This window comes from Monodon monoceros, unplaced genomic scaffold (assembly GCF_005190385.1).
Source record: "Monodon monoceros isolate NGI ecotype Baffin Bay Population unplaced genomic scaffold, NGI_Narwhal_1 Super_Scaffold_21, whole genome shotgun sequence".
NCBI lineage: Eukaryota > Metazoa > Chordata > Mammalia > Artiodactyla > Monodontidae > Monodon > Monodon monoceros.
In genome coordinates this window covers 156,605,095-156,627,684 of record NW_021703778.1, presented here as the reverse complement: position 1 = coordinate 156,627,684, position 22,590 = coordinate 156,605,095, and the positions used below count along the sequence as shown (strand labels likewise).

Genomic DNA, 22,590 nt, shown 5'->3' with positions numbered 1-22,590 from the left:
GCCCACTCTGCGCAGAGAAGCGCCTCGATCCCGCTCTAACGTTCCAGTAGATCTCCCCGTGCTAGTTGCCCATTCCCGGGATCTTCAACTTCGCCTCCCTCTTACTTTCAGCCAGATCTGGCGAGCGTCTGGAAAGGCGCTAGGAGGAAGCAGGAGCCCAGCGGGCAGGCAGGGAAGGAGAGGGTTGGGGGTGTGCGTTACCTGCGAAGGTTCTGGAGGTCTCCTTCCAGCCCTGGTAGTAATCCCGCTCAGCGTCGCGTCCTCCCCCAGATCCAAACTTTTGCTCTTTCTTCCGGGTGGTGGCGGCGGCGACGGAGGCGGCTGCCGGAGCCCGGCCCTGTCGCCCGCAGCGTCGGGGCGCCGGGATGCGGAGGCCGGAGCCTCAGAGCGGCGCGCGCCTCCCCGCAGCCGGCCGGCGCCCGGGCGCCCCGCTCGCCTCGCTCGCTCTCGCCTTCCTCCCCTACGGAGCCGCGGCATCGTCTTCCCCCGTCCTCCAACACCTCCGCCTCCAGGGCTCGAGCATGCCACTTTCTCTCGGCTCCGGCCGCCGCGGCCCCCGCCTCCTCTTCTCCTCTGCCTCCCCCCTCTCTGCCTCAGCAGAGCCCACGAGTCCCGAAAGAAGGCGGGGGAGCCGGGGGGGCGGCGGAAAGCTGCCCAGCAGCGCCGGGGCTCCTCGGACACGGAGGACCCCGGGGGGCAGCCGGAGAGCCGGGCGGGTGCGCTCGCCTCAGACGCCTGTGCGCCGACCGCGCGGAGCCCGGCGTGGGGCGCCGCGCGGAGTCCGCGGGGGCGGCCGCGGGGCTCGCTCCGAGGGCTGCGCCGGCCCGGCGTGGGTGCGGAGGCTGCTCCGACCTTACTGCCTCCTCGACCCAACCCGGCCCGGCTAATGTAGGCGCCGCGGCCCCCACCCCCACCCCCACCCCATCTGACACCCCCGGGAGGTGTTTACAGTAATGAAGGCGCGGGATCGCCTCCGCCGCTCCCGCACTCCTCCTCTGCCTCGGTCCCTCGCGCTCTGGCGCGCTCCCCTCCTCGAGTCCTCTTTCTCTCCCTCCCTCCCCTATTCCCTCCCTCTCGGAGCCCCTCCCACATTTCTGGTTTAAAGAATGCTTGGGAGGCGCGGCTGCAACTCAAAGCTTTCCAGGAGGCAAAGTCAGCCTCGGCTTTTAACCCTGTCCTCCCTGAAGAGAGTTGCAGCGCGAGCGCCGAGGCTAACAACGCGGATGCCACCCAGACCGCGCACGCCTTCCCCTCTCTCTCTCTACCCTGCACCCTCCCACCTCCAGCTCTGAAGGATGGTGCCACCATCTGAGCGCCAAAAGTTGATTTCCCCCTGCCCGCCCGGGGTTGTACTTCTAAGCCAGAGGATCTATTACTTAGACACTGAGAAACGATCGAAACGTGACATTAGAGGGTAAAAATATATAACAAGTCTCTCAACCAAGATGGCGTAACTTCAAATGCAGGCAACCTTGGTGATTTGCCCCCCGCCCCATCACTGATCGCGGATCTTCTTAAATAACTCAATAGGGAAAATAATTCGAAGTTTCATATAATTATTTTAAGCCACCCATTTTCCTCCTTCACCCTGGCCGCTGGAAAGAGCGTTGTTCACTTGCCCCATAGATTACGAACAACCAAATTCAGCCTCAGAGATTTAGAAAACAGGTTTGACAGCGAGGGGGAAAAAAAAACCTCTTGATTTGCATGCAGGCTACGTTTCCACTTCGCAATCTTTTGCAAAGGTTAAAGAGTAATGCAAGGAGAACCAGGTGCACGTCTCTTTCTTGAAAAAGGAAAAAAAAAAAAGAAGCTTCTGGTTTTCTCCTCTCATTTCATTGCCGCTCCTCCTGCCTCCAGTAAGTTGCTGTCATGTTTTAACAAGTCTGGAGAGAGGCTAAATCTGAACAGAAGAGGGAGAGCGAGTTCGCGCCAAGCGCTGGACTGCGCTGAGACGCGCCGTCGGTGGGGCCAGGCGAGAAGCAACCAGCGAGCTGGAAACTGGCTTAGGACCAACTCCCTAGAGATCCTCTCGGTTATCGCGGCAGAAGTGTTAGGCAGGGGCGGTGGCCACAACCAGCTCGGGATGAGTTCTCCGTCCTCAGTTCAAAGTCTGAGTCACTTGGCACCACTTTCCTAATTGTTTTTATTTCCTTCGCATCCCCGTTGTGTCTACCGCCTTCATGTTTTTTGAGCGCCTAAATCATGTTAAGCGGACTTGGAGAAACGCCTGATTTGCCTCTCAAACACAAACCACTCACGGATCCACCCAGACGCACGCCCGAGACGCACGCTGGCACACGCGCGCACACACGCCCCCGGGTCGTGCCCGCGGGTCGCTCCTCCTGTTGCATCTTGAGAAGGTGGCTAGGAAAATGCTTTGACTTACAGATGCAAAGCCGCTCTTCTCCCCAAACTCAGTATGTGACTAATAAATATCGGGTGGGGGGAGAGGCTGAGGGAGTTAATTGAACCAGGACTGACAGTGAGTGGTGCCATCTTGCTGGGAGGTTCCAGGAGTAAAGCGCCAAGGTCGACAGCAACTGTGGCCTCTGCCTCCACCAGCAGCTGCCGCCTTCCGGAGCCCCAAGCGCTCCAGGAGTTAACCGGGCATCAAGTGTGGGTCCAGCCCGCCCCAGTCACCCTCTTTCCGGATACTTCCTTTCCCTGGTTAGTGCCCGCACCTCAACTAGCAATCTTGATCTTGGGCCTGATTGCCAATGAGAAGCGACCGAGACAGCGCTGAAAGCGCGAGGACGAGCCCGGGACTGGTCTGCGTGGCGGAGGGATCTTTCCAGGCGGCTCCCACCCCTCCCTGGGACTCCGTGGCAGCTGGCGAGGCTCCACTCCCGCGCTCCTTGCTGTCGCCTCGCCCCTAAACCCAGTGTTGGGAGGCGTTATCCACCCCCTCACCGCGTCCCACGCACGCGGAGCCGGGAACGCAATCCCAGTTCGGCCTGGTGGGCTCCTCCCGCCTTCACCGTCACCACTGGTGCGCCTGCAAGACACGCAGGCCGGAGCTCAGTGCCAGGCCACTGAAAACCAGCAGGGCTGGAGAAAGACTTTGGGGAAAAGTAACCCCTTCCCCAACTCGAAGGAAAACGAACCAGCACCCTCCGCATCTTCTTGGCCACTAATGGATCCCCGATTGCAGGCAGGGGGCGGGCTGGTGGTTTTAGACGCAACCGCTTGATAATAACGCTGGTGACATTAACAGCAGATGGAGTGGGCGCAGGGGTGGGTGACTAGGGGATTGTTACTCTTGGAAGTTAGCATTCATTCTGGGGCAATGAGAGGTTGAATTCAGGCAAGCTTAGTGAATCTAGAAATCCCAATTTTGGATCGACGCTCCAGCTGGCTAGCTAATTTGCGTTTTGACCCAGAGCTCAGTTAGGAAACTCCTTAGAGGAGGTAGATTCGACCTGCAATTAGACTTCCCTTCCCTAAAATCAGGGGCGAGTTAAGCAGTCTGTTCTTTCTATGGATGAAAGATAAAGCCTAAAACATCCCACCCCAATGACCACCGCCAGCTGATTTATAATCCCCCTTAAGAAACCTCGTGGTTCTCGCTTAGCGGCAGCCAGGTCGGTTACTGGAAACTCCACCTGGCGCCTCAGTCCCTTTACCTGGAGGCCGCGGCTTCTCTCAGTGGGCTCATCCGAATCCGACAGGGTCTGGGAGGTGGAAAGGCAAGAAGCTGGCTCGGCAGCAGCGGGGCTCCCGGGGCATGGTATTTTTTTAGGGGTCGCCGCCAAGGTCCCTCCTGCCCATCGTTGAGAACTGCCAACCTGCTCCCCGGGCTGGGTGGACACGGTGGCGGGCGCGGAGCTGCCGCCTCGCAGCTCCCTGATGCACGGGACCGAGGGTCAGAGACGCACCCAGGGCGGGAGTCGCGCAGCGCCTGGCTCGCGGACTGCGGCCACTGGTATTATCTCCGAGCCCCCGTTCCTCTTCGGTGACAGTGGAAGATGCCAAACTCGCAAGTGACGGCCACAGGTTTCGAACGTACAACTAACTACGAGGTACCCAGCCTGAGACTGTAAGCTGTTTTTCCCCTCCCCCGCCTCTCCCTCCTACCAGGGAGGGAACTAACTTAACCCTGTGTGCGCCCTACACTCCCCGGAGAAGCTGTAATCGACCAGGAAACCGCAGGCGGCGGTTCCCGGGGAAAGAGCTTTGTTCACGTGCGATTCTAGTGGGTGTGTTGCTGTCTGGGGGCACTCGTGTAGCAAGACGCCAGTGGCAGGTTTCCAGCGCCAGACTTCGGCATGGGAAGGAGCCCTAGCGTTTCATCCGGACCAGACCCAGCCCTCGGAATTTATTTTTTGCCCTCAGTTACCAGATTTATTACAGTTGCCAGCGAAGTTGGGTTTTATTCCTTTCCCCCCCACCACCCTCCGGACCCACGGATTACTTCCTTTCCTAGACGATGCTTTTGAAGTTGTGGGACTCCCTGCTCCTTCCACCTCTAGCTTTTAACTGTTTTGCGTGTGCGAGACGAATTGTTGAAGGCACCCACCCACTCACGCCAAATTTAAATGAAACCGCAAGGAAAGTTGCCTCCCAGTCACCCACCACCCAGTGTCTGCAAAAGCCAAATATAATAACCTTATATTCAAATAAGATTAAGAGACCGGAAGATGGGGGGGTGGGAGGGAGGTGAGGGATTTTTGAGATGTAAATGGAGAAATAGGTGTGGGCTGGGGGGAGGGGGAGAGAGAGAAATCCTCAGAATGGATAAAACGGGAAACACGAACAAGAATGACGATGCAGAAAATATATCTGAGTCCCAAACTTGAAAGCAGCAGGTTAAATTTAAGAATCTGGATTTTAATAAACATTATTTCCCCAGTTCCTGTGAGAGACAGAAAGAGCGAGAGAGAGCGAGAGAGAGCGAGAGAGAGCGAGAGAGAGAGAGAGAGAGAGAGAGAGAGAGAGAGAGAGAGAGAGAGTATGAATATGAGCCTCCGCCTTGGCCACCCAGATGCTTTGCATTTTGTAAACATCTTCGACTACTTGCTCTGGACACCCAAGAAGTTAACTGGAGTTGGAGGGAGTTGGAGGCGAGTCATCTCATGGATGCAGAATGGAAGCTTAGACAAGAGAAAACTGACAGCAGAACGCCTCTGCTGTCACCGTCATATCCCAAAGAGCCAGAACGTCGCCCAGAGCGCAAACTCAGAAGTCTTCAACCGATTCCTTCTTTCTCCATCTGCGTTTCGAACTAAAGAATGAAAGACCGAGACTTTAAAAATCATTCAGAGTAACACTTGAATCTTGCAGAAACTGAGTTATTTTAAACAGGGAAAATGTTTAAATAGAGAAAATCCACCGGATAGACGTTCTAATTTCTCTCTGCTACATAATAGCCATTTCAAACGCGTCTCTGAGCCAGGCCAGCCCGCTGAGTCAATGGAGACGCTGTTTCCAGCCAGCCGGGTGCAGAATTCCGTTGTAAATCCTTCTAGTTTGCCAAGGTGGCAGCAAAGCATAGAGATAGCTCCTCAAGCCGCAGAATCAACACGGGTGACCACATTTTAGGACAAACATTCATCTACCTGCTTTTTAAACATCCAACTTCGTGTGTGTAAGTGTACATAAGTATCTACACGAGGTTCTTCCTTTGAAACCTTGATGTGAGATAACGGTATTATTATTTCATCTTTAAGAATACATTTTTGTTTAAAGGCAAACGGAACCCTGTTCAGGTTTTGCTTTCTGATTTATGCTTCGGGAAAATGAATAAGACTGAGAAAGGGAGAGGGGGTGGCTGCAGATGTACAGAATTTGTATGTTAGATTATTGCTGTTTCTGAAGTATAAGAAGAGAATGTCATGTGAATATACTCCCTATTAAAGACGATTGGTGCAGTTATTTAATCAGGACAAGGAAAATGAAGTATGGAAAATATCACACCAAATGTATGAACAGAATCACTGTTACAAATTTCTTAGACATATGACCCATTAGTCAGCTCTAGAAATGCATGATGGCAGGGCCAGAGGAAGCAAAAGAACGTGGTTCAGGGGCTCCAGAGGATAATAATTTTGCAGACTCACAAAACTGTGATAATTAGGTTACTTTATTTTTATAGGGAAACTATCACTAATGCATAAGGGTAGAGAAGGAGAAAAACAAAAAGCAAATCTGTGAGCTTCAAAAACCAGAAAGTCAGCTTAGTTATGCTTAGGACTTCAATCTTCAGTGGAGTTTTCAATTGAACTTTGACTGTCATCTCAAATCCTTTAGCACCCCCCCCTCCATGTTTCTTGTACCCTTCCCCATTTGCACATGAACACTGACTTGGTGAAAGTAAAAATAACATAGGATTTGGATTCACAAGATCATGGTTTAAGCCCAAGGAACTAAAAATTTTGATCCCGAGTAAGTCAGCTTCAAGCCACTGTTTACTCATATATGAAATGGACATAAACACATTCATTCTACCAGCCTTATATACTGTCAGATCATGAGTCAGTGTGTGTGAAAGTGCTTTAGAAATTTTAGTTGTTGTTATTGCTAACAGTATTATCATTACATCACACAGTCCCAGCCTTCAAAACATAGGAAAATGACATCAGTCTAAACATAGTTGCCCCTAACATTATCATCTTACATTACCTTGGCACATTTATCAAAAGGAAGAAACCAACACTGTTATATTGCTACTAACTAAACTCCAGACTTCATTCCTATTTCGTCAGTTTTTCCACTAATGTCCTTTTTCTGTTTCAGGATCTCATCTAGGGTACCACATTGCCCTTAGCCATCGTATCTCCTGTACTTTGTGACAGTTTCTGAGTCTTTCACTGTTTTTCATGACCCTGAGAGTTTTGAATCAGTAATGGTCAGGTATTTTGTCTCTCAGTTTGGATTTGTTTGATGTTTTCTCATGACTAGACCCCAGATTAGACTCTTAATTATGGGTTTGGGAAAGAATACCATGGAGGTGGAATGTCATTCTCATCACATCATATCAGGTGGTACAAGATATCAGCATGACATCACTTAAGAAAAAGTCATCACTCCTCAAGGTATTGTGTGCAAGGTTTCTCCACAGTAGAAGTATTTGCCCATTTCCATACTCTATTGTTTGGAAATGAGTTACTAGTTCCTGCCCACACTCATGAATTTAGAATTTTTAAAAGAGCAAAATAAGTATTTAGGGTAGCTCATAAACACCTAAAATATCAAATTCATCCAGGAATAATCTCCCAGGAAATTCCTCCTGTATTATATGTCCTTAGAAAAGTGTTCAACGGTCTCCTCTTGGGTATGTATTTTTAACCCATCTCTAATTACTCCATGCTTTACAGTCCCCAAACCTAGTCATTCTCCAAATCCTGTTCTTTCCTAATGTCCCTTTCCTTTCCAATCCAAACCAATGCCATATGTGGTTGGTTCAGAATTCCAACTTCCATATGGAAAGATGACATTCATGACTTCTTACTCCTCTCTTTTTTTCATGGTTTTCTGATAGTATGGTGTTAATTTCATTCGCCCTCAAAGCCATAGTAGCTATCTTCATATTTGTCTCGGACTAGATCTAAGTGTCTCGAAGAATTGAGTTGGTCTTACTTTTCTGTTCTCCTGGTAATACTCAAAATACGTGTGTTGACTTCATGAGTTAGCTCCTCCAGCAGGTAGAGAGAAATGCATTCTTTCTCCTATGATGAGAACCATCATAAGGAAATCCATGATTAACATACTGAGGAGAAGTGGCTTCTCATTTTTCTCATGAGTATAAACCACTCCTAATGTGTGACACCCTTTTTGTGAGTGCAGCTTGGTTCATGTGGTTCGGTGACATTGAAATGAACACCCTTCTGATTTTGAAACACCATTCTACAGTATGTGGTTCATCCATTCATCCAACAGACATTTGTAGAAAACACAAAACAAGTAGCAGGCATATGCTGAATAGACTCAGTTCCAATCCTGTCAAAACTCTCAGTCTAGTGGAGACACATAGACAAATAATTATATACTCATTAGGTAAATATAACAATTTAGGTGTATGCAAAATACTTCAGTGCCCTGAAACAGATTCCCTCTAGAGGGAAGACCTCATCCAAGTTATGAGGAGGCTCTTTTGACAAGGTATTGATTTTAGAGGGGACTTTGCAGCTTTATTTTATATCCAGCCTTGTGCATGCGGCAACCCCAGGTACCAGCTAGAGTCCCCCGTCTCATGGGAAGCTCTTTGGGACCAGAATTGGGAACTCAGTGTGGAAGTAATTTCTTGAATATCCATTTCTCCAAGCCTTGGTTTCTTTGACTTTCCATGAAAGTTACAAGATGATTATGCGTGAACAAAAACAGAAGGTACATACTGACAGGAAACAAAAGCATGTTAAACGATGGAGATTTCCCCTTACATAAACCTACCATTTGTTAAGCAATCGTTCTCTGTTCCAAAAGGAATCTGGTAAAAAACCTGAAGCAAACACTCTCCAACAGCACTGGGAAAGAATAAGTGAGGGAAACGCCTTTTTAATAAGGGTATAGGAGTGATGTAAAGATATAAGCCTTTTTCAGAAGAGATGAAAGATCTACCCAGGGATTTATTCAAACCTGGTCAAAACCATTGTAGAAAATGTTACTGAGCCTTCCATATCTGACTGTAGTACTGATGAAGACAGAGGTGCTATTTTAATCTGAGGAAACAAAGTCAATTGAATGAGTTTGTAAGATTCTGAATTGGAATATATATCTGTATACATTTACATTTATATATATATGTATATAACTTCTCAATACACTATATATATATATATATACATATATACGCACACATATATGTATACTTCCCACTGTCTATTAATATATTAGAAAAATAAAATTGCATTCTTTAAAAGGTCAGAGACAGTTTTCTAGACTGACTCTCTTTATGAGAACAAATATACTGTCAGTTAAATTGTGTGTAGTTTCAAGAGCCGTGAACTTGGATTTGAAAGATGGTATTATACTTTAAGCTGCTGCCACGTTATTAGGAAAATCACTTAACTGCATGAAACCTCAGTTTCTCTTCTATCAAATAAGTATAACCAAAACTATCTTCCAGAGTACATATATAAAGAATAGATGAGGTGAGTTATTTCAAAGCTCCACAGTAAGGATAAATTCTCATTATTTATATAATTATATTGTTTTCTAGGACATAATTTAATTTAATGTGAGATATATTTTGCTCTGTATAACATTAAGCCATGGGTTTTACTTGTGTTGTAGATTTTGCTTTTCTGGTAACCTTGTCTCAGAGCTTTAACGTACAGATCTGCTAAGTTCCTGCAGTGTCTCTGAACAATATTTTCTGGCACCACTGTTTGCTACTAAGCTTTGAACTACTCAAAAAAGAAATGTTCTCAGCCTAGGGAGTTCTTAGCTTATCTTCTCACTTACCATTTAAAAATTCCTATAAAATTCTGTTGGCCAATTTTCTTCCAAAGTTCCTCCACTTAGCTAATAGAGGTGAACTAAAGTTTTTCAAGTGATTATTTTATTTGTTTAGTTTTTTTGTTTGTTTTTTGTTTTGTTTTGTTTATTCATCTTATGGTTGGGTTATTTCAGTGATTGAGTTTTCTGGATTTAGTCATCTCATTTGCTTACTCAGTTGGAACAACTTGGATTTCATGTTTCCCCTTTTCCACTTGAAACATTTTTGAAAGGTAAAATTAACAATTTTACCTCACAGATAAAGCTAAAAAAAATCATATGTCATGAAATTAGCATTTTGTTTTCACTCTTTACCAATAGTACAGGGACAGAAGTTAAATTCTGCTTCCTAAAAACTGAAGAGCCATTGTGGCTCACCAGTCTGTTTTGTAGATTAATAATGGCAACGGGGCTCGCTCGTTTCTCTAAAGAAGTCATTAAGACCTTCAGTTTGAAAGGTCTTCCCATTCCTTGGCAGTTTGAAGAGATGTCTAGTGAATCCCAAACACAATGTCAAACCACAGAAAGAAGTAAATTGTTCTGTTCTTGGATTATGTATTAATTTTTATTTTTAAGGATTCTGCTATATTTCCATGTTTATATAGTGGGGTTTCCTCTCCTTTTCACGTTAATGCTTTATAAATGGTATAGTATTAGATTACTAAGTGCAGCAGATACAAGAATATGGATTATAGATCAGTGTTGGTAGAAAGTCAAGCAGTCAACATAAAGAATGCCTTCATTTCTTGAGCCTTTATCCCTCACAGCATTTCTAAATTAATTATTTTATCTGAGAGCTGCCGCCTTTACACACACGTCCCAGGTCACAGAACCAGTGAAGCAGCTAGTACTGACTGCATGCCAGGTCTTGAGAAGACTGTACAGAGTTTAGCCCACAGCCCCACTGTACATTTTATTATCTCATCAGCAGGGAATTTTTTTCTTGTCCCTTTGGATAAAACCAAAGTTTACTTAAATTTTTTCCTAAGTGCCTATGAATTAAAAGCATTTTTTTTAAAAAGTAAAGATTCCTTTAAAGACACAGTGTATTCCTCACATGTCTGTCTGAAGCAGACAGGCTTAAAAATTGCAGAAGTAAGCTTATAAAAGCTAAAGAAGCCTCAAGATCATTAGGGAAATGCAAATCAAAACCACAGTGAGATACCTCTTCACTCCCACTATAATGGCAATAAAAAGCAAAAACCCCCCTCAAAGCCCCACAATAACCCTCATTGGTGAGAAAGTAGAAAATTTGGAAGCTTCATGCATTGCTAATGGGAATGTAAAATAGAACAACCACTTTGGAGAACAGTTTGGTGTGAAGTTTTCTTAAAAAGCTAAACATAAATTTACCATATGACCTAGAAATTCTACTCTTAGTTATATCTACCCAAGAGAAATATAAACATATATTTACAAAACACTTTCACCTGAATGACCTTAGCAGCATTATTTGTAATAACTCTAAATTGGAAACAACCTAAATGTCCATCAACTGGTGAATGGATAGGAAAATTGTGGCATATTCATGCAATGGAACACAATTTGACAATAAAAAGGAACAAACTAGGGATACCTGCTAAGGCCTGGATGAACCTCAAAAACATTTTGCTCAGTGAAATAAGTCAGACTCAAGATACCTCCTATTCTATGATATAATTTATAGAAATATAAAGAAAAGGAAACGTTTATGAAGACAGCAGATTAGTGGCTGCCAAGATGACACAGAACTACAGGAGGGAAGAAGAAATGGGGGACTTCCCCGGTGGTCCAGTGGTTAAGACTCTGTACTTCCACTGCAGGGGGCATTGTTTCAACCCCGGGCTGGGGAACTAAGACCCCACATGCCACACAGCGCGGCCAATAAATAAATTAAATTAAATTAAGATTTTTTTAAAAAAGAAGAAGAAAAGGGGATTAACAGTAAATGTACATGAGAGATCATAATGCAGTGATGAAAGTGTTCTAAAACTGATTCATGGTGAAAGGATACATAACTTGGTAAATTTACTAAAAATAATCATTGAATCGTACACTTGAAAAGAGTGAATTATGTGGTATGCAAATATGTCTCAATAAAATTATTTTTTAAAAGCTAAGAGGGTTGATGTCAACATCAATGAATACTTAATCTTGTAAATATTCTTGTTAGATCCTCATACATCACCAATAAATAGGACTTGAATTATCTCGAGTGATAAAGAACATGAGAGTATTAGAAATAGTAAACAAGTATACAAGTTTCAACAGTTCTTTCTGCCTACTTCTTCAAAACAGCAAGTCATTTGCAATCTGAGTAAATCCACCCAATGTGATCCATAAAATTCAGAAGTAAAATAAACAAAATACAGAGTGATATATCCTTTCCACTCCCCTCTCTGAAAAAAAAAGTAACATTTTAAGAATGTCTGTAGGACTTCCCTGGTGGCACAGTGGTTAAGAATCCGCCTGCCAATGCAGGGCACATGGGTTCCATCCCTGGTTCAGGAAGATCCCACATTCCATGGAGCAACTAAGCCCGTGCGCCACAACTACTGAGCCTGTGCTCTAAAGGCCGCAAGCCACAACTACTGAGCCTGTGTGCTGCAACTACTGAAGCCTGCGCGCCTAGAGCCCGTGCTCCACAGCAAGAGAAGCCATGACAATGAGAAGGCTGCACACTGCAACAAAGAGTAGTCCCTGCTCGCCACAAGTAGAGAAAGCCCGTACACAGCAACGAAGACCCAAGGCAGCCAAAAATAAATAAATAAACTAAAAAAGAAAAGCCTATGAATCACTAAGGGAAAACAAATTTTCTACTTTTGTGTTAAGTTCTCTGCTTACCTGACTCCTCTGTCAAAAGGTTCTTCTGGTTTTACAACCCATAGTACTTTTGGTTACTATGGCTCAAGGAAACAGGATGCTTTATTAATAAAAATCTATCTTTCATAGTAGAATTACCAATTATCATAACATATCCCTTTAACAGTTTATTTCCTTCAGATATTCATCAATCAGGAACCTTCTTTCTCTCTGTCCAGTTATGGCAATATAAATAACATTTTGTGAGGATGTCATTTTTTTCTTTTTTCTGGCAAAACAAGAAAGCATAAGACAGATGGGTTAAGAAGAAAGTCAGACACAGTATCAGTTGCCAAAGGAAAAAAAAAAAAACATGAAGACAGCATCTTGTCCATCAAGTAGCTCAGATCAAGAGTCTTTCTTTTCTCAAATGATAACAGCTCCAGACCTGTGAGCAACCAGAAAATAAATAAGCAAAACTACTGAAGGTGTTTCTCCATGGTTTCCACTGAAATGTCTGGAATAAATAAACATGTCATTTTACTAGGAGGATTACCTGAAAAAAAAAATTAGCTGTAGCACACAAAGAAAAAAAGAAGAAAATTGATTAAGGGCACGGCATGTCTATTACACTGGGATAAACTGTCATCATGTTTTTCTGGGCACTGATGATGAACAGGTTCAGGAAGAATAATCTATCCTCAACAATACGAAAGGATCTAAAGGACAGATTTATAATCTTCACATGAGGAGCTTCAGGACAACTGGCATAGTGGCTTTCAGTTGAAAATGGGCCCTGAATGGTATCCTGCATTCATTTTTCTCAAACAGGAGTTTGCCCACTAGATGTGGTGAAATCGAGTTTGTGTGCTCTCTAATGGCCTTTTTACAGCCAGGAAGACCTTGTTTTTCAGGCCTTGGGTAACTGTTGATAGAGTGAAGGAGGTTAGAGCTGTGACTAGATTTGCAGGACCTGTAGGTCATCCATCACCTATTCACAACAGTATCCCAGATGGAAGAGAGACGAGGATGATCACAGTTAATGAGGTGTGAGCTCTAAAGGGACAGAAAAACACAAGTCTGAAGGTTTTGAGATCAACTTCTTGAATTGATGCAATGAAAAATATTTAAAAGATTTAATCATAGACATAAATCACATTTATTTTTCATTTTTCACACTATGTATTCTCAGGCTTTAGGAAAAGACTAGGTTTTGAAGGTATTGAGAAAATTTCTTAATTGGCTAAGTTCTTTGCCAATGCATTATAGGAGGTGTTTAAGTATAAGAGCAGGTTGCAGTCTATTTGGAATAGAATCAGGCTGAGTTCTGGTATCAAATATGTTCCCAACTAGCTGAGTATTTAGGAAAGCCACTCAGTTTTCATAGGCCCCAGATGTCTCATCTCATAGGTGATAATAATTTCTGGCAAACTTGCCTTACATCATTTTGTAAGCATAGAATAAAATGATAAATGTAAGAGTATCTAAGAGAAAAGCATTTCCTTAAGCAAAGGTGTCATTCTTATTAAAAATGAGAATGTTTCCTCTTTACCCCCTTAGTTTGCTTGAGGATGAAAGCCAGGGTAAATCCTCTAGGAAATGGTCAGTTTCTGGTTTACGTTTCTTATGTTATAAAGGGGATAAAGAGCTGATCTTTAGATGTGACAAGTACAAAGTCCTATGCTTGGCCTAGAGTTTGGAGAGCCTCATTAATCATGCTCCATTGTGTTATAGGTTCTGTAAACATTGCAAAAGTATAAAGCACAGCCCTTCATTAGTGACATCTTTCCAACCTAACTCCAGGAAGCCTTTGAGATTTCCTCAAATGACTGGATTTCGTTTCAGTCATTAGTTAACCCTGCCTAGTGGGTGACTATGAATCCCACCAGGCAGGAGTAAGGGGATATGTATTCAAACAGTACAAACATGGCTTGTCCTAGTCACATCGCCATTAAGAACAGTAGGAGGGTTTCCTTTCTCAGGATAAGTCAAATCATTTATATGAATCCCATAATATTCCACATTATTTTTGCCTTTGGAAACTCATGCCATAAAGTTATAGTTAGAAAAAGAATGCTAACAATCCTTCTTATGGATATTTTGGGTGAAATTAAAAGGCAAGAGTTATTTCTTACAGATTTATCGAGTCTATTGGCAAAGTCTTTTCTCAAATGAATGAGCTACTATGAAACAATACAGAAAGTCAGGCCACCTTTGGGACTATGAATCAGAGAGCACTGGGTATGTACTGGGACTCATCTGTTCAAAGTTCCTTGTCATATTTTGGTTACACTTAGCTTCCAAAGTCTCTAAAATCCTCTTGTTTGTTTTTACAAGATCTTATTATTTATTTATACATTAATATTTTATTAATAATTTCCTTCATGGAAATGTTTTAAAGCACATCTATCAATTGGAATGTAGTTCTTTTCAGCTACAGATCCCAACAGAATTAATGCAAACAAGGCCATTTAAATAGCTCTGTGTGTGAAATTGGTACAGAAACATGTCAATGCATACTTTAATACTATTAAATTTACAACTTAGTTGAAGAGGAGTATGTTAAGTCCCAGTTTCCAAGTTGTTTTGGGAGGTCCAGATACAGTAAATTGCGTAAAAACATTCACTTCTTGGCTTCTTTTCTTGGCTTTGACCCCCTCCATTCTTTTACACCCCAGGAAAAGCCAGGCTATAGTGGTTAGACATTGGTCTAATAAGGTAAATGTTGGAGTTTATATAATAAGCAAGCTATCGTCCCTCTTTATAGATAACGTGGAAAACTTTATATGAGTCTCACAGTAGGATGACATTTTTCACAAGAAAAGAGTTCTTTGCTTGATCTAAGATAATCCATAACCACAGCTCAAGATAGAAGACATTCCAACAATAGGTCACAATTAATATAATGTTTATGAAAAATGAATCATGTATTTCCTATACCCATAACAGTGATTTTCTTCAAATTCGTCAGTGATCCTACTATCTCTCATTCTCTATCGTCTAAATGTTTTTTCCTTTCATACTAATACTCTGCATTATTTCCAAATAGTGAGACTCAAACTAAATAATTACTAAGAATAATAATAATTAATCAAAATGTATATTGAAAAATTGCAGTGGGTAAGTTAGAATCATTAATAACAAGATAAATGGATGTGATAATGTCAACATGCTTAGAATAATGAACTGAGCATTGTGAATTACAGCTATGGAATTTTCTTCTGGTCCTTGCACATTATAATCCAGTAAACATGTCTAGTTGTTCCATCATAATTTCTCATAGCTATAGCATCCTACCTATGCAAATTTAGCTAATTTCCCAAGAAAAAAAATCTATATTCTTTCCACCATTCTTGGGCCTTGTCTACATCTCTCTAAATTTGGCTTTTCTGTTTGTACTTTTACAAACTTCATATGAAGCATGTGCATGGTATCCTTGTTTTATTGCTTACGTTATTAAATACTTCTGAAACCCTACTGTGTGCCAGGCACTGTATTTGGTGCTGGCAAAGTTGGCAGCGAGAAGTAAATTATTGCAGAGGATTCAGACAAGTAAGTGAAATTATAGTGCAATTGTGGTGAGTGCTAGATTGGGGAAACAAAGTTCTGTGGAAGAGCATAGGAGAGACACCTAACTCAGTCTTTTGGAGTCAAGTGTCCTTTCTGGTAGGATATGAAATATGACAGAAATGTAAAGTTGTTCACTTTGCTTAGAATATCTATTGCTAGGAGAGGAAAAAGAGAAGTGACAGAATTAGTAGCAGGGCTTGCAACTCATGTTTAAAAAGTTGAGCTTTATACTGAAGGAAGCAGGAAGTCGTTGAAGGTTTTTAAATGTCATAAGATCCAATTTGTGTTTTTGCTACTCAACTCTGCTGTAGACAATAAGCAAACAAATGAACGTGTGTGTTTCTGTAAAGCTTTATTTACAAAACAAGGCAGCTGGCAGGAATTGACCCACAGGCCACAGTCTGCAAAATTAGAGAGCCGCTGCTGACGTAAAATTGCAAGGGTTTGGTCACTGGCTAGAAATAAGGGAGAGGGAGATGCCAAGTTTTGGGCTCAGTCAATGTGTGAGAGAAAACTACCAATGGATGACCCTAAAATTCATTAAAGGCAAATGTAATTATATATCATGTAGAATATTGTAGAAGAAAGCAAGGACACAGTAAGAGAAGTGATTATAATTTGGAGGGTATCTTTAAATGGCCATAAAATCATGAGTTAGATTAAGCACTGTAGAATCAGTGTAAGCTAGTAATTCTGTCTTTTTAAAAAATTGTGATACAAGTTTATACCTGTAAAATGAATAATATTTTTTAAACATAGGAGTTAGGAAGACAGTATTTGAATGCCAGTGAGTTCTAAGAATAAAAGGTGCTAGGTACAGGCGAAGTATTATGACGCAGTAACATGTAATATTTTGAAAAACTTAACAAAGAGTCACACATAAGGTGCAGAGAGGGGAATAAATATGGAAACAGTTAAAGAAAGGATGTGGCTCACAGGAAGAGAGCCAATCTGAAAATTCGAAGAAACGTAGGGAGGAGACCAAAGAGAAATCCAGAGTCAGCTGAAATAACTGTTTGGGGAGCAGATGGTGCAATATCTCATTCTTAAGAGATAAGACAAATGAAGAATCTGCCTTTTCTCCTTAAAAAGTTATTTTATATTCCATTTATTTCCCTTTGGGAGTGGTTTCATCTGTAATTTATCTTTCTTCAAGATTGGAATTTTACCAATATCCCATATAATGTCACTGCTGTCACTTTAAAGACCTAGGATTCTCACGCCATCTTTTTTTCTTACCCTCTCCATCTCCATTTTTGCTTCCATCCTTCGTATTCTTCAGATGAACATGAAGTCGGTGAGGTTGCACCATAATATGACGTTAAAATATTTTGGCAACCCCTAATTGCTGGTTTCTGCAAGACATTTGGGAAATATTATATATTATGAGTAAAGGAAATCCTTTCACCCCTCCTTTTTGGCATGCTTCTCTTGGGCAATCACAGTTAGACCATCAATGGGAGAAGATGTAGCTTTTAAATTCTTGGCAAATATAACTTGGTACTTCAACCTTTCATTGGTTTTAGCATCCCAAATCCAGATATCCTGCCTGTACCCCTCCTCCTTGCCAGTTCACCAATCCCCATTCTCTGGAAACTTGGTTTCAGTGTCTTCAGCATCTGGAAACTTTTGGCGTGGAAACCACCACCAAGCAATGAAACATTTCCTTTTCATGTACACTGAGTCACGTCAATGCGCTTTAGATCTTGAGAACCCCTCCCAGAACTGTCTAAACACCACAATTTTAAAGGAGGGCATTGATACAAATGTCAAAAACCAGTGACAGCAGGGTTGATGCCATCCCAAGTTCTTAATTCCAACATGACAAGCCCTGAGTATGTCCAGATGTCTGCGGATAAAGTTTCGTTTAACTTTCCCAGAAAAAGAACTTGGAGGATTACAATTGAAGGCTGTTTATTTAGAGCCTATATATACGTATATGTAGACATTTACATGTGTATAGGTATATGTGTGTGTGTATGTATATATAGTTTACATCTCCATAGGGAAAAATCCATTGTCCAAAAAATAAAGAAAAATGCATGGATTCTCTATGTTCCAAAAAGCAGATCCTAATGCTTACTTTTTAAAAATTTTTCATCAGTGTCAAAAGATCTTCCCAGTTATACTGTCTGTCATGTGGAAACAAGTACACAGGTCTCACAACATATCCTTGAGCTTTTCTCTTTAATGATATGATTCATTTTAATAAAATAGAGAATAGTTTGTTTTTTTTTTAAAGGAAGAAAAGTGCCAGCTTTCTACCAAGTATGTTAGAATGAGGTTGATTCTATCCAGTTTTAACTCCAAGTTCCCCTGAAGATTGTTCATTGCATTCAAACTGTAAAGAATATTTCCATTCTATCACATCTAAAATATAGCTATAAAGAATATCATATATGTTGAGTTGAAAATTTCTGGAGATTCATATATAACATTGTTTTATTGTCTTAAGTTATACTAAAATATCCATTGCTCTAAGTAATGAGAGTTAATGTGGCTTAATCCTAATTTAATTTTCTCACAGCTAAGTGTCTGCAGAGAGCAGGCAAATTACCATATTTCTTTATTAGGTTCATTAAAACCACTGAAAGGCTATATTTACAATTAGTTGTAAAAACTTATTACTTTTGGCTGAAACAAATCCACAATAGGTGATCAAGATTGTAACTCTTCAAAAGTTCGTAGCCACAGTGCATGGAATACATTTTAGACAATTCAAAATGCAAAATCAATGCTTAAAAAGTTTTTTTTTTAAAGTTATGTCTCAGGAAGATACTACCCAAGTCATTGGACAATGTTCAGAGATTCACTCCTTAAAATATGCTTATTAATCGATATTACAGTAGTTGAACTTTTTAACGTAGCAAAAATCAACCCAACCATGTCAACTTTGCTAATTACATCAATCTATAAATGGAAAGCACTCCTAGCAATCTCTAGCCCCATCGTGCAAAAGCCATCAGAAAACATAGTCTGCATGCGTCCCAGACTTTGCAACTACTTGAACGTAGATCTTGTGCCCTTAGAGATATCTACAATGTCTCCAAAAAAAAGAGCAGAGTTTTTCAGTCTCCTTCCTGTTCGAGTCTCTCAGATGTAACATACCTATTGCTATTGCACATGATCTAGATACTCATAAAGCAATAACTTTACCTCAGAAAATAATAGCTGAGAATTTACTATGCATGTGCCAGGCATCTATGATTGGTGCTGGGGATGCAAAGCTGAATAGGAAGCTCTCCTAGCTGTGATGCTTCAGAGTTTGGTTGAAACTGGAAAAGAGAACATTAAGTTGCTTTAGTTGACAAGGATCGTATGTTAGATAAAGCCCATCAATGAATGTCCAACTCCAAATTATCAGTTTGCCTTTGTTCTAGATCTAATCTTTTTTAAAGCCGGTATCTCCTAATTTCATTAGCTATCTAAAGCTTGTCAAAGTGACACATTATTCTCATAGCACTTTTCTGTTGATCCCAAAACAAAATATGCTTTTAAAATATGTTGTTCCTGTGCTTTGTACTTCACGTGGGTTTATAAGACAAACCATTAAGTTAACAATTGAAGCTACAAAGAAATCATTCCCTAGTAATTTAGTAAGTCTGAAAACCTCTAAGTTTCAACAAGGGTAATTGTCAGGGAGAGAGGAGTCAACGGTGCCTACCAGAGATATAGCTATCTCTTGGGTTTTCCTTCTTTCAATTACTGCTGCCAATTTACTCCCTAACTCTCACTGGGTCCCTCAGCTGTGAACTCTAACCTTTTACCGTAATGTCCCCACGTAAACCAAAAGTCCCTCCTTTTGATTGTCTATTGGCAAAACTGAATTACTCTGGAAGTTCTCAAATCTTTACTGAATATTAATAGAGAACACATAGGAACTAAATGTAGAGAATAAAAGAAAAAGAGAAGTATTTCCCTTGATAAGAGAGAAGTATTTGTGTCTACTGAAGCTAGCTTCCTTTAGCATCTGCTGGCCTTCTCTTATTCAGCTAGTTAATTAGCTCTAGAAACTATCGTGGGTGGTGATCTCAATGGAGAGGAAGGTCTAGAGGGAGAATAGAGTGGGTGGAGTTTCTGGGCATTCCTTAGACAGTTTTGATTTTGCCTATTCTGTTTATTTACATTTCTAGGTGAGGCTTCTTTTGAAGAAGATTTTCACAAGTTAAAACATTTTTTAAACCATCACACAAATCACATTGAGTCAGCTACTTTCCGATTCATGTGTGACAAACATGACACAAGGACTGCTTATTATGTTTCTTCCTTCCATGGAGGTTGTCACTAAATTCATGTCATCCTCATTGATTCCTAAAGAGCCTCAGAATCTTTCTCAACCTAGCATTTCAGACAGCTACAATAGTTGGTCAGTATTGGCACATTAGTTTAAACCAAAGCACCATCACCCCTGATCTACCCCTTTCTTAGAGTTCCTTACTTCCTAGCTCCAGGCCTTTCTTGATTTGTGTAAGAATGTCTTGATTCCTAAGAGTTAGGGTATCATTCTCTGCTCAGTGTCTTAAGCTGGAAGTCTAAAACTTAGTTCTATTATTGAAATATAGATAATATTTAGATGAATCTATTGTCATTAATTTTTTTTTCTGAATAGTACCTTACATTTCTTATGAAGTGTTCTTTGGAATATGATTCCTGTTGTATGTGCCATGAAAAAAATTCCTTAGACAAATATACTTGGAAAATGCTACATACAATAGCCCTTGTGAAGAGCAATGATGTGTAATCACTAAGATTCTAAGTGCTATAGTAGAGAACCCTGTCTGATGTAGTTTAAGCAACCATTTCCCAAACTTATCTGGCCATGGACAGCTTTTATCCAATGACACTTTTTAACAAGTCCGGTAACACATTTTTGCAAACGCTCCAATTACTTGGTCAACTTCTTCACTAAAACTTCTACCTTCAAGCCTTCTTATTTTCTGCCACTAAAATTATCTTTCTAAAATTATGTGTTTAATCATATCATCCCTGATTTCAAAAACCCTAAATGGTTTCACTTTAGCTATAAAATAAATCCAAGCTCTTGACTACTGTGTTCAAAGCCTGAGGCTTCCTTTGCAATTTATCTTTATCAGTTTTAGTGGGAAGACAGAGAGTATTTCTTTGCACATAGAAGGCGCCTTTTGAAGGAATCTGCCTTTCCTCAATCCCCAGTCTTCCTGATTGTCATGCAGCAATCCCTGATATTCTCATTCATGTTTATGTCTCTCTGCTTTGGATTAATTCATTCCCTCAGCCTAGAGTATCCTTTCTTTATCTCTGGCATCCCAAATTCTTATTTAAAGCATAGCTCAGAGATCACTATTGGTGGGAAATACCTCTTTTACCTTCCCCATACCCTAAAGAAAATTCCCTCAGATATGTTCCCACTGTACTCAGAATATCCTTTTCCACCTGTTTTGCTCCATGTACACAGACAGAAACTTCTATAAAGTATTAGTCAAGAGTTTCTCAACCTTGGTGCTGTTGACATTTTGGACTGGATGACTCTTTGTCATGTGCATTGTATGATGTTTATCACCATCTTGGCCTCTACCCACAAGATGCCAATAGTACCCATACCCTCCCCGCAGCCATGGCCATCAAAAATGTCTCCTGGGGGGCAAAATTACCTAAGGTTAGGAACCACTGCTCTAGATCAAACCTTTGCATTTACTAGTCTTTGTCTCATGCCCACCAAATAGCCAATGAATTCAACTTAATTGAATTGTTCTTATTTGTCCCTTGAGGGTTTGATTGTAGTTGACAAGGGGGAAATAAAACAAGGAAAAATGTTAAAAAAAAAAAAAAGAAGGAAATAAAATGTTCTAAACATGCTGTCATTTGGGAAATCTTGTAAGCGTCATTATTTTCTAATTTTAGATTTATCAGTCAAACCTGAACGGATGCTCCCCATTCAAAGGTTACCCAGACCTTTCTCATATCTAGGATTTTGTTATGCAAAAGTTGTCTTTTGTTTTCTGTTCTCTCAAGTGTTCAGATTTGGTGAAGCGAATATACAATTGAGCCATTAAGAGTCGTTAACTACATTGATTTATCTTTTTCTTTCTGTTTGATACATAGTGATTTGTCTCCAGAGATTTATTTTTTTATCCTTTAGGAAAAAAATCTCATATTTTATTTCTTACAGAGAGCTGTTTTGTGACATGAAGACTCATCAAAGTAATAATTACATTTGGTTTGTCTGCATTGAACTGTCTGTCATGTGTAAGCATTTGAGCCTGGCACGCGTGCGTCTTTCTGCATTTGTACTACATTTTTTCAAGTTACTTACCAATCTGAGATGATTCGTTAGTGAGCATAAGCTACTTTTGGCACTCTCTGCCTTTAATTTTCCTGGCTACATAACAAAGTTGTTTATAATTTTCTCGCTGTCCCAAGCAAAATAATGATGATGCTATTTGTATTTTTATTTGTAAAAATTGCTAAAACAAAATTGCTAAAAACATCACTTGTCATTAAACTTGATGTTTATCTGTATACTCCATCTGCACCAGCAATTTCTGTATTTATTCACAAATACCCAACTCCTACTTTAGATGAAGGGGATGAATTTAAGAGGTTCAAATGCATCCAAATGTTTGGATCTTTATCTGAACCTTATCTGAACGATCCGGGCTTCCTGAATCTTGGATCTCAAATATTGTGCTAGAAATTAGAGAGCAACCTCTCTCACTAGATGTCCTGCTTTTAAGAAAACTAGCTAATTCAGGGGAAACTGGCACATGCAAGGAACTTCTGTATGTGGGCTTCTGGTATTTAGTTAAAGTGACAACAGACACCTTG

At 41.2% G+C, this 22,590-nt stretch overlaps 1 protein-coding gene across 2 annotated transcripts in view; it reads right to left on the bottom strand.

Annotated features, from left to right (window-relative positions):
- Positions 1 to 4,013, bottom strand: part of FLRT2 (fibronectin leucine rich transmembrane protein 2) — a 102,519-nt gene extending 98,506 nt beyond the window's left edge. Inside the window, exon 1 of one of the 2 annotated variants that reach the window (XM_029238309.1) lies at positions 3,627 to 4,013. The gene's annotated coding sequence lies outside the window, so the exon portion shown is untranslated. Of the gene's footprint in view, positions 1 to 201; positions 285 to 3,626 lie in introns of those variants that run through there. The other variant, XM_029238310.1, reaches the window with a different exon arrangement.
- Positions 4,014 to 22,590: the final 18,577 nt, after the last annotated feature.